Raw genomic sequence first — 8,906 nt, 5'->3', positions numbered from 1 at the left:
CTTATGAGAGGGAGCTGGGAAAGGGCCTGGAGAAAAGGAGGCTCGAGGGGACCTTGTGGCTCTGCACAACTCCTGACAGGAAGGGACAGCTCGGGGGGTCAGGATCTGCTCCCAGGGAACAGGGACAGAAGGGCTTAGGGATGGCCTCAGGCTGTGCCAGGGGAGATTTAGATCAGCTGTTATGGAAAATTTCTTCACTGAAAGGGTTGTCAAGCCCTAGGACAGTCTGCCCAGGATGGAGGGGAGCCACCATCCCCGGGGGGATTTAAAAGATGTGTGGATGTGGCACGTGAGGACATGTTTCTGTGGTGAACACAGTGGTGCTGGGTAATGGTTGGACTCAGTGATCTTAGAGGTCTCTTCCAAGCTTAGCGATTCCATGATGCTCTGAAATCCCCCAGTGTGAGCAGCCCTGGAGAAGCAGGAGTTTGGGTGGTGGGAGCAGGCCAGGAGCAGGTACAGAACCAGCTTTCACCTCAGAGATACCCAGAGTAGAAACATGCATGGGCCAAGGGCTCAGCTTTATTTTAAACTGGCCGGTAAAAAAAACTTTACCTGTGTTTACTTTTACCTGTTGAACTCCACACCTGAACATGTGAGACAACCTTTGGGTACCACCCTCAGCGTTTCTTGCCAAGAGGAGGACCCAGAGAGGCCCAAAGGGATTTTAAGGGCTTGATGCACTGAAGTGCTTTGTCCTTTGCAGATCAGCAAACCCTCTGCTCTGTGCATTCTCCCCCAGTGGAAGAGCTGCACACCCTTCAGCTGGTGGTGCATCCCAGGCTTTGCCCCCAGGGAGGCAGAAAGGCTCCACTCCCCACACTCAGGCACCAGGTGCTGCTCACCCTGGAGCCCGTGTCCTCTCATCCCGTGGGATATTCCATGTGGGGACAATGGATCAGCTGTGGAAGCCAGTGACCCCACCAGGAATATCTGTGGTCTGACACATGCCACACCACGGCAGCGACCCCGAAGGCAGCAGGATCCAGCCCCAGCAGGACCAGGCTCCCAGACCCACGTGCTGTTCAGTTTTCCCAGCACTGTTCAAAGCCAGGGCAGCTCCAATGTGCCCAGAGCTGCTCGGGTGTGATGTGGCACCGTGGGCAAGAACCAAACCCCACGTCTGAAAGCATTCTGCTGGAGCACAGGAAAGCAAATTACTGTGGAGTAAACGAGAAAATCCATCATTGGTGGAAAGAGGAGGAGGGAACTGGTTGAAGGATCCACATACAGCATTGTGACAGTGATCAAACAACAGCCCTTTAAATGTCAAGGGGTGTGAGCGTGGTTTAATAGCAACCAAAATGCTGCCAAGCTGGATGATGAGGAACAAAGCAGAGGGATGGAGACATCCACCCATTATCTGCTCCCTGGAGGAAGAGAGGAGGGAGATAATTCAGGTTTATGCTTGATCTGCTGTGTAAATCTCAGAGAGGTAATGTTTTCTTTTATCAAAGAGGGGGAAAAAAAAAACCTGTTTGTTTTCAGCAGTGTCCCTGCCATCAGCCAGGCAGCCCGAGCTCGGCTGTACAATGAGATACACAGCGTTTACAGCCGGCCAGAGCTGGGCAGGATTGCACCCAGGAGGGATGGAACCCTGTGGGGTGTGGCAGCTGGGCAGTCCTGGCTCCCTTGGAGGCAAAGAACTGAGTATGAGGGGGCACAGAGGGATCAGCAGGATGCACTTGCAGCAACGGGCATGAAATGCTTTTACCTTCACAAATAAAACTCGTGGAAGAGTGTGAAATGCTTTTGTTCTGCACACCCGTGCCCGGGGCCAGGGAGGGAATGGGTGGCTGTCCCTGGCCTCAGTGGGGTGTTGGGATTGTCCCTGCACCTCCCTGCCAGGCTGGTGGCAAACAAGGCTGTGGGGGCTCGGAGTGTGCCTGGGGAGCCAGCACAGCCTGGCCAGCTCATCAACCACTGCACACTTGGCTCCAGTAGTGCCTCAAGGCTGACCTAGAACAGAGGCTAGATGCAGCTAAAAAATAAAGCAGGGATTTATTAAAAGGATCTCCTCCATGGATGCACCTTGGGCAGCACCAGAGCCCAGCCAGGGCTGCACCCAAGATGAACCCAAATGGTCCCAAAATGCACGAGCGCTCCCGGGGGCTCTCACTGTGATCAGCTCTGCTCCATTGGCACATTGGAGTTCATTGTCCCATTCCAGCTTTAGCCCATGCAGTCCCATCCTGCTTGTTTTTCTCTCTCCAGCCCACGTTGTTTGTGCTCTTGGGCCTGAGATTTGGATCATTGGTCCCCAGCTGGAGAAGGAATTGTTTTGTCTCCCTGCTCTGTGAAGAGAGCTCAGCATCCCCTCATATGAAGCTCAGAACTGCACACTAAAGCAGCAGAAAATTTGAAAAATAGAAAAGCTAAAACCTGAGGCATCACCAGGGCTCTCCCACAGTGCTCTGGGTACCTGGCACCCCTAAAGGATTTCACTGTAATCACAGTTGGATTTGATGATCTTGGAGGTCTTTTCCAACCTCAAAGATTCTACGAATCTGTAAGGAAAAAAAGAACCCTGAGCACTATGACTTCAGCATTAATCCAGCAAGGCATGAAAAGTGGGGCTGTGCTGGGAGAGGGGAGATCCCTGGGCTGGTCAAGGGGCAGCAGGGAAGGGCTTTGTACTCTGAGAAGCACAAAAGCAGCTTTTGCAGAGTCAGCTCCTCAGGTCTGCGAGTATTTGTGTTTTCATTCATCCCCCTGCATCACAATTCTTTGTGCAAAGTAGGGATCCTGCTCTCTGCTTTCACAGGGACTGGAAAGATGTTCCTGGGTATTTGTAGAACACTCCTGCTGTGTATTTACAAGTGGCAGAAGGAAAATCAGGAGGAAATGAAGAGTTCAGTATTCAGAGCAGGCTCTGAGCAGTAAAGCACCCACTCCAGGGGAATCTGAGTGTGGAATTACCTGCTCAGCTGGCTCAGCGTGGGGCTGGGCTGGTGGCACAAACCTGTCCCTGTGTGGATGTGCCAGCACCCAGCAGCCACACTAAGCTTTAATGGGCAAAAATGAGGTTTTATTTGCTGGTGGTGTGGTGCTTGGTTCTCCCAGCTGCTCCTCCCATCCAGGTTTTGCACAGCTTGGACCTGTATGTATATTTTATAAGAAGTCTGCTAAAATGGTTACTGCAGAAATAAAACTAAACTCTGCTTCATTTTTAATGAGCCATCAGGGAGCAAGTTATTACCTGTCTGTTGGAGTGGTTTTCTGCTCCCAGGCTGTTTATACCAAAATGTCTTGGAGGGAAAATTGTGATTAAATTTCTTGAGAGATACCTGTATTTGAGCTGAAAGCCTCTCTCTCAGCCAGGACTGGGGCTGTCAGAGTCACTGAAAGTGAAGCACAATTCAATATAAACAGGCAGCCTTGAGTACCATCAGCAGAATATTAAATCAAAATACTGACTTACTCTGTATTAACTGCCCTGTGGTTTCAGCTCTACCCAAGAATGGCCTCTGAACTCTCTGTGTGCAGATATTTTGCCAGTTGGGGGGATTATAATAATGGAATAATGGAATGATTTAGGTAGAAAAGGATCTAAAAGCCCATCTCATTCCACCCTGCCATGGGCAGGGACACCCTTCACTGTCCCAGGTGGGACAACCTGGCCTTGGGCACTTCCAGGGATGGGGCAGCCACAGCTTCCCTGGGCAGCCTGTGCCAGCACTCTCCCAGGGAGGAACTTCTTCCTCACTTCTTTTGGTGTAAAACTATTCAGTCTTGTCCTATCGCTATCTGCCTGTATAAAAAGTCACTCTCCATCTTTTCATAAGCTCCCTTCGGGCCCTGGCAGGGGCTCTGAGCTCTCCCTGGAGCCTTCTCCTCTCCAGGTGAGCCCCCCAGCTCTCCCAGCCTGGCCCCGGAGCAGAGGGGCTCCAGCCCCGGAGCATCTCCGTGACTCCCTGGGCACCGGCAGCTCCAAAGCCGAACCCTGCCCGCTCGGGCCGTTCCCAGCCGCACGGGGTCCCGTTCTCTGCCGCTCCCGAGGCCCACAGCGCTGGGCTCCGCTCCCGTACGGCCCCCTGCAATTCCCGGGGCTCCGCTCCCGGCCGTTCCCCTCCCGTTCCCGGGCTCCGCTCCCGGCCGTTCCCCTCCCGTTCCGGGGCTCCGTTCCCGGCCGTTCCCCTCCCGTTCCCGTCCCGTTCCCGGGCTCCGTTCCCGGCCGTTCCCCTCCCGTTCCGGGGCTCCGTTCCCGGCCGTTCCCCTCCCGTTCCCGTCCCGTTCCCGGGCTCCGTTCCCGGCCGTTCCCCTCCTGTTCCGGGGCTCCGTTCCCAGCCGTTCCCGTCCCGTTCCCGGGCTCCGTTCCTGGCCGTTCCCCTCCCGTTCCCGGGCTCCGCTCCCGGCCGTTCCCCTCCCGTTCCCGGGCTCCGTTCCCAGCCGTTCCCGTCCCGTTCCCGGCCGTTCCCCTCCCGTTCCGGGACTCCATTCCCGGCCGCTCCCCTCCCGTTCCGGGGCTCCGCTCCCGGCCGTTCCCCTCCCGTTCCGGGACTCCATTCCCGGCCGTTCCCCTCCCGTTCCCGGGCTCCGTTCCCGGCCGTTCCCGTCCCGTTCCCGGGCTCCGCTCCCGGCCGTTCCCCTCCCGTTCCGGGGCTCCGCTCCCGGCCGTTCCCGTCCCGTGCCGGGGCTCCGTTCCCGGCCGTTCCCGTCCCGTTCCCCTCCCGTTCCCAGCCGTTCCCGTCCCGTTCTCGGGCTCCGTTCCCGGCCGTTCCCCTCCCGTTCCCCTCCCGTTCCCGGTCTCCGTTCCCGGCAGTTCCCGTCCCGTTTCCGGGCTCCGTTCCCGGCAGTTCCCCTCCCGTTCCCGGGCTCTGCTCCCGGCCGTTCCCGTCCCGTTCCCGGGCTCCGTTCCCGGCCGTTCCCCTCCCGTTCCCGTCCCGTTCCCGGAGGGTCCCGGCCGCCGCTGCAGTCCCAGCTCCCGCCGTACGAGGGCGCTGTCCCTGGCGGGCCGTGCCCCGCGCGGCGCTCTGGCCCGCGGCTGCTCTCGGGGCCCTTCCGGCCGCGCTTCCGGCCGCGTGGTGCTGAGGGAGAGTGGGGGACACGGCGGGCACGGGGGTGCGGAGGGAGAGTGGGGGACACGGCGGGCACGGGGGTGCGGAGGGAGAGTGGGGGACACGGCGGGCACGGGGGTGCGGAGGGAGAGTGGGGGACACGGCGGGCACGGGGGTGCTGAGGGAGAGTGGGGGACATGGCGGGCGTGTTGGGGGTCAGTGGGGTGTTGGGTGCGGGGAGGGGGCTGCGGGAGATGGAGTGGGGGGGTCTGGAGCGCTGGGGGTAGTGAAGGCCGGGGGCAGAGTGTGGGGTGCAGGAGGGGCGGTAATGGTTAAGCAGGGGCTGGGGGCGGCGTGGGGACACGGGGGACTCGGGGTTTGGGGTGCGGAGTGGGGGGGAAGCGAGGTACTGGAGTGCGGGGTGTGGAGGTTTGGGGGGAGCTGGGGGCGGCTGGATGCGGGGGTGCACAGGGGCTTTGGGATGCAGGGTGGTTGGTATTGAGGTACGGGGGGAAGGGTGTGGGGGTGCTGGGGGTGCTGCAGTGGGGCTGGAGGACGATGTGGGAGGCCGGGGCAGACAGGGTTTGGGGGGATTGGGATGCAGTGAAGGTACTGAGGGCCTGGGGCACAGGGTGTGGGGTTCTGTGGTGGGCTAGGGGGTGGGTGTGGGGCTGCAGGGGGGATGTTGGGGGCTAGTGAGAGCCTGGGGGCCATGTAGGGGCTGCAGTGGGGGCTGGGGGAGGCAGGATTTGTGGGGCTGGAGCATTAGGGGTCGCAGGGTTTGGGGTCTCTGGGGGCTTTGGGGCTGCGTAGGAGGTCGGTAGGAGGGCTGGGGTGCTGTGCAAGGACAACCCCGGGGTGTGGCTGCTCCCTGGGGAGGTGTTGGGCCCACAGCAGGGTGGGCGAGCAGGGGGAGAGCTGAGTGGGGTGTAAGGAGTGAGCTGTGTGGTGGGGAGGGGGCTGCAGGACCAGCCCCAGGGCCAGCAGCCAGAGCAGGACTTTGCTTTTGCTGTGAGTGTCCCAGAACTTCGTGTGTCACAGGGTTTGCTGCTGGGGCTCAGCCCCAGAGAAGCCACAGATGGTGACAGGGGTGGGACTCAGTGCTTCCATTCCCTGAGGTGAGGGAGCAGCAGGTGAGTCCTGGGAGCCCCGTGTGCCCCTCCTGGGCAGGGGTACGGGGTCTGTGGGCTGGGGAAGGGCTGCTGGGTGGTACCAGCCAGCCTCACCCGTGCCCGAGAGCAGCTCCCAGGTGGGCTCCGTGCTGGGCTCACCTGTGCAGTAACAGGTGTGAACATTCATGAAGCATTTTGATGGTCATGTATGATACTGCATACAACAGCTGCACCCCTAATCCGAGGAAAAACGGGTTCGATTGGGGTTTTTTAATGTGTACTGAGTCTTCTTTTGAAAATGTTTTGCAAAATCAAACTGGTGCTCTCTCAGGTTTGGAAATGAGAACTTGGGTACTTGATTTATCACTAGATATTGTTTGAGTTGCAACTTTGTTCCCACGTAGCAGGGAATAGTGATAAGGTGGTTTCTGCACTTGAGCAGATGTAAGGCTTCGTTGGAAGTTGTGTACTTTGCTCTCTTGTTTACATGTCTGGTTTCTCTCCTGCAGCAGGGGGTTCACCTGGGGACACCTCAGGGGACTGTGTGCCCTGGCAGGTGTGGGAAGGGAGAGGGGAAGGCCTGTGCTGGGAACCTGGCAGTGATCCGGCTGCTGGCAAACATTCCTTGCCAAAACAACAAGTGCTTTTCCAGTCTGTCGTTGCTGTGGGATGGGTGATCTGGCCCTGGAAGTCCTTGTGGTGGAGATATTTTTGGGAAGGATTTTTGGGAGAGCTGGGGTGGAATGATGCTTCAGTTAACACTGATCCAGAGGAGATGGGTGTGTGTAGGTCGGGGGCTCTGGCTTTAGCATTCCTGGCTGGACATCTTGGTTATTTATTTTCAGGTGGCTGGACCAAGAGGTGATTCTGCGGGATGGTGAGAGCTGCTCTTGCAGTTTGGTAATACCTGTGTGGTCTTTTTGGGTTATCACAGAATAATCATAGAAGGGTTTGGGCTGAAAGGGACCATAGAGACCATCTCCTTCCACCCCCTGCCATGGGCAAGGACACCTTCCACTATCACAGGTTGCCCCGAGCCCTGTCCAGCCTGGCCTTGAATATGTCCGCAGCTCCTCTGGGTGCCCTGTGCCAGGGCCTCCCCACCCTCCCTAATTCCCTAATACCCCATCCAACCCTTCCCTGTGCCTGTTGAAACCATTCCCCCTTGTCCTGGCTCTCCATGCTTTTGTAAAAAGTCCCCCTCCAGCTTTCCTGTAGGTTGTAGAAAGCAGTTGTGCCTAATTGGATGGTGAACATGAATAAAATCAGTTTTTCAAAGTTGACTTTCTTCTTGTTTAATCCTTTTGTGCCTGAACACTGTAGGCAGGTGTTTACCTGCTGCAGGTGGCTGTGCAGAAGTGACACCCGCACTGTCCCCGGCGCTGTCACACCGTGCAGATGTGCAGTGCCCAGCCCTGCTTGGGGAGCTGTCAGGCAGTCGGATCCTGAATTGAGCTCGGCGTTGCTGTGGGATTTGGGATTATCTCGGTGTGCCGAGCTCCCACCTCCACTAGAGGGTGTGGAGCTCCGCAGAATCCTTTGTTTTCGCGGAAATGGGAAAACTGGGAGCCTTTCTCTTATCGGATGTGCAGGCAGCGAGGCCGTGGCAGGATTGCATCCCTCGGGAGATCCCTGCTGTGTGCCCTGGCAGCAGCCCAGGCTGCATTACACAACTGCCAGCCGGGCTCGGAGCATTCCATGGCATGTCCCTGGCCAGCCTGCACCAGGAGGAGCAGCTGGAGTGTGCAGGGGAGGCACTTCTGCTGGAGGCTGGATCAGGTGGTGCCCAGCTCCTGGACAAGGTTTTCTGGAGGGACAGCTTGCACATTCCAAGTTCCTTCTCCTTTCTCTTGGGGAGAAAAATGTATCTAAACAGCAAGGACAAATGTTTCACTTGCACAAGAGCCTGGCTCCTAGATTTCCCTTCCTGGAGGGAATTTCCACTTGCTTTGCAACCTTCCCAAGCCAAGCCCAACACCAGTGTGCTGTGAAATTCCATTAGCCCGTGCTGCTTGCTGGGCTGTGTGTGCTCCCTGTGCTTGTAGGATGTGCTGCTCAGCTCGAGGTTGGCTCCTTGGCCAGGTGTAGGATTTCTTCCTTGCTAAATACTGCCTCCAAGTGTCTCATTAAGAACAAAATCCTGAGCAGAAGGATCCTTGCTGCAGCACTCAGTGCCGGAGGGAGCACCCAGAGGAGAGCTGGCTGGCTGGGTGAGTAGGTGATGCTGTGGCTGGGCATGTGGAGGAACACAGGCTCCTCTCCAGCTGCTGGTGCTGTGTGGGCCTGCAGACATTTTGGAGTTGGATCCATCTGGGAGAGGAGCAGCTCCCACAGGCAGGTGGGATGTGCAGCTCTGTGGTGTCAGGAGGGCTTGAGGCTTCTGCATGCTGCCAGGGATGTCCAGTTAGAGCTCTGGGCATGGGAAGAGCTAACTGGCCTCTCCAGGGACCTTCTTGGAGGAATCCTATGAGTAAATGCCCTAGAGGGATGAGGGGTCCCAGAGAGCTGGGATCACTTCTTCCAGACTCAGTAACATCCCTATGGACAAGGAATGGAGCAAAAGGGGCAGGAGAGCTGCAGGGATGGACATGGAACTCTGTCAGGAGAGACAGTGAGGTGGAAGAAGGGCCAGGATGAATACAGGGATGGTGTGTGAGTGTGCTCTGGTGTGCTCATCCACTGCCAGGAGTGCTGATGGGAGGGAGGTCAGAGACCGTGTCCCCGGTGCCAGCTCCTGGTGCAGAGCCAGCTGTGGAGCAGCAGCCAGGATCATAACCCAGCCAACCAAATCCTCCAT

The 8,906-nt window shown here is 57.7% G+C and overlaps 1 long non-coding RNA gene and 1 other non-coding gene across 2 annotated transcripts; both read left to right on the top strand.

Annotated features, from left to right (window-relative positions):
• The first annotated feature begins 6,038 nt into the window (after positions 1-6,038).
• LOC137485321 (uncharacterized) lies at positions 6,039-7,390 on the top strand. Its single transcript, XR_011005270.1, has 2 exons — positions 6,039-6,130; positions 6,955-7,390. It is a non-coding gene; the product is annotated as an uncharacterized lncRNA (long non-coding RNA).
• LOC137485488 (small Cajal body-specific RNA 16) lies at positions 6,181-6,335 on the top strand. Its single transcript, XR_011005332.1, has one exon. It is a non-coding gene; the product is annotated as a small Cajal body-specific RNA 16 (non-coding RNA).
• Positions 7,391-8,906: the final 1,516 nt, after the last annotated feature.

This window comes from Anomalospiza imberbis, chromosome 19 (genome assembly GCF_031753505.1).
Source record: "Anomalospiza imberbis isolate Cuckoo-Finch-1a 21T00152 chromosome 19, ASM3175350v1, whole genome shotgun sequence".
NCBI lineage: Eukaryota > Metazoa > Chordata > Aves > Passeriformes > Viduidae > Anomalospiza > Anomalospiza imberbis.
The sequence above is the reverse complement of the archived record's forward strand: the minus strand, read 5'-3'. Positions and strand labels throughout refer to the sequence as shown.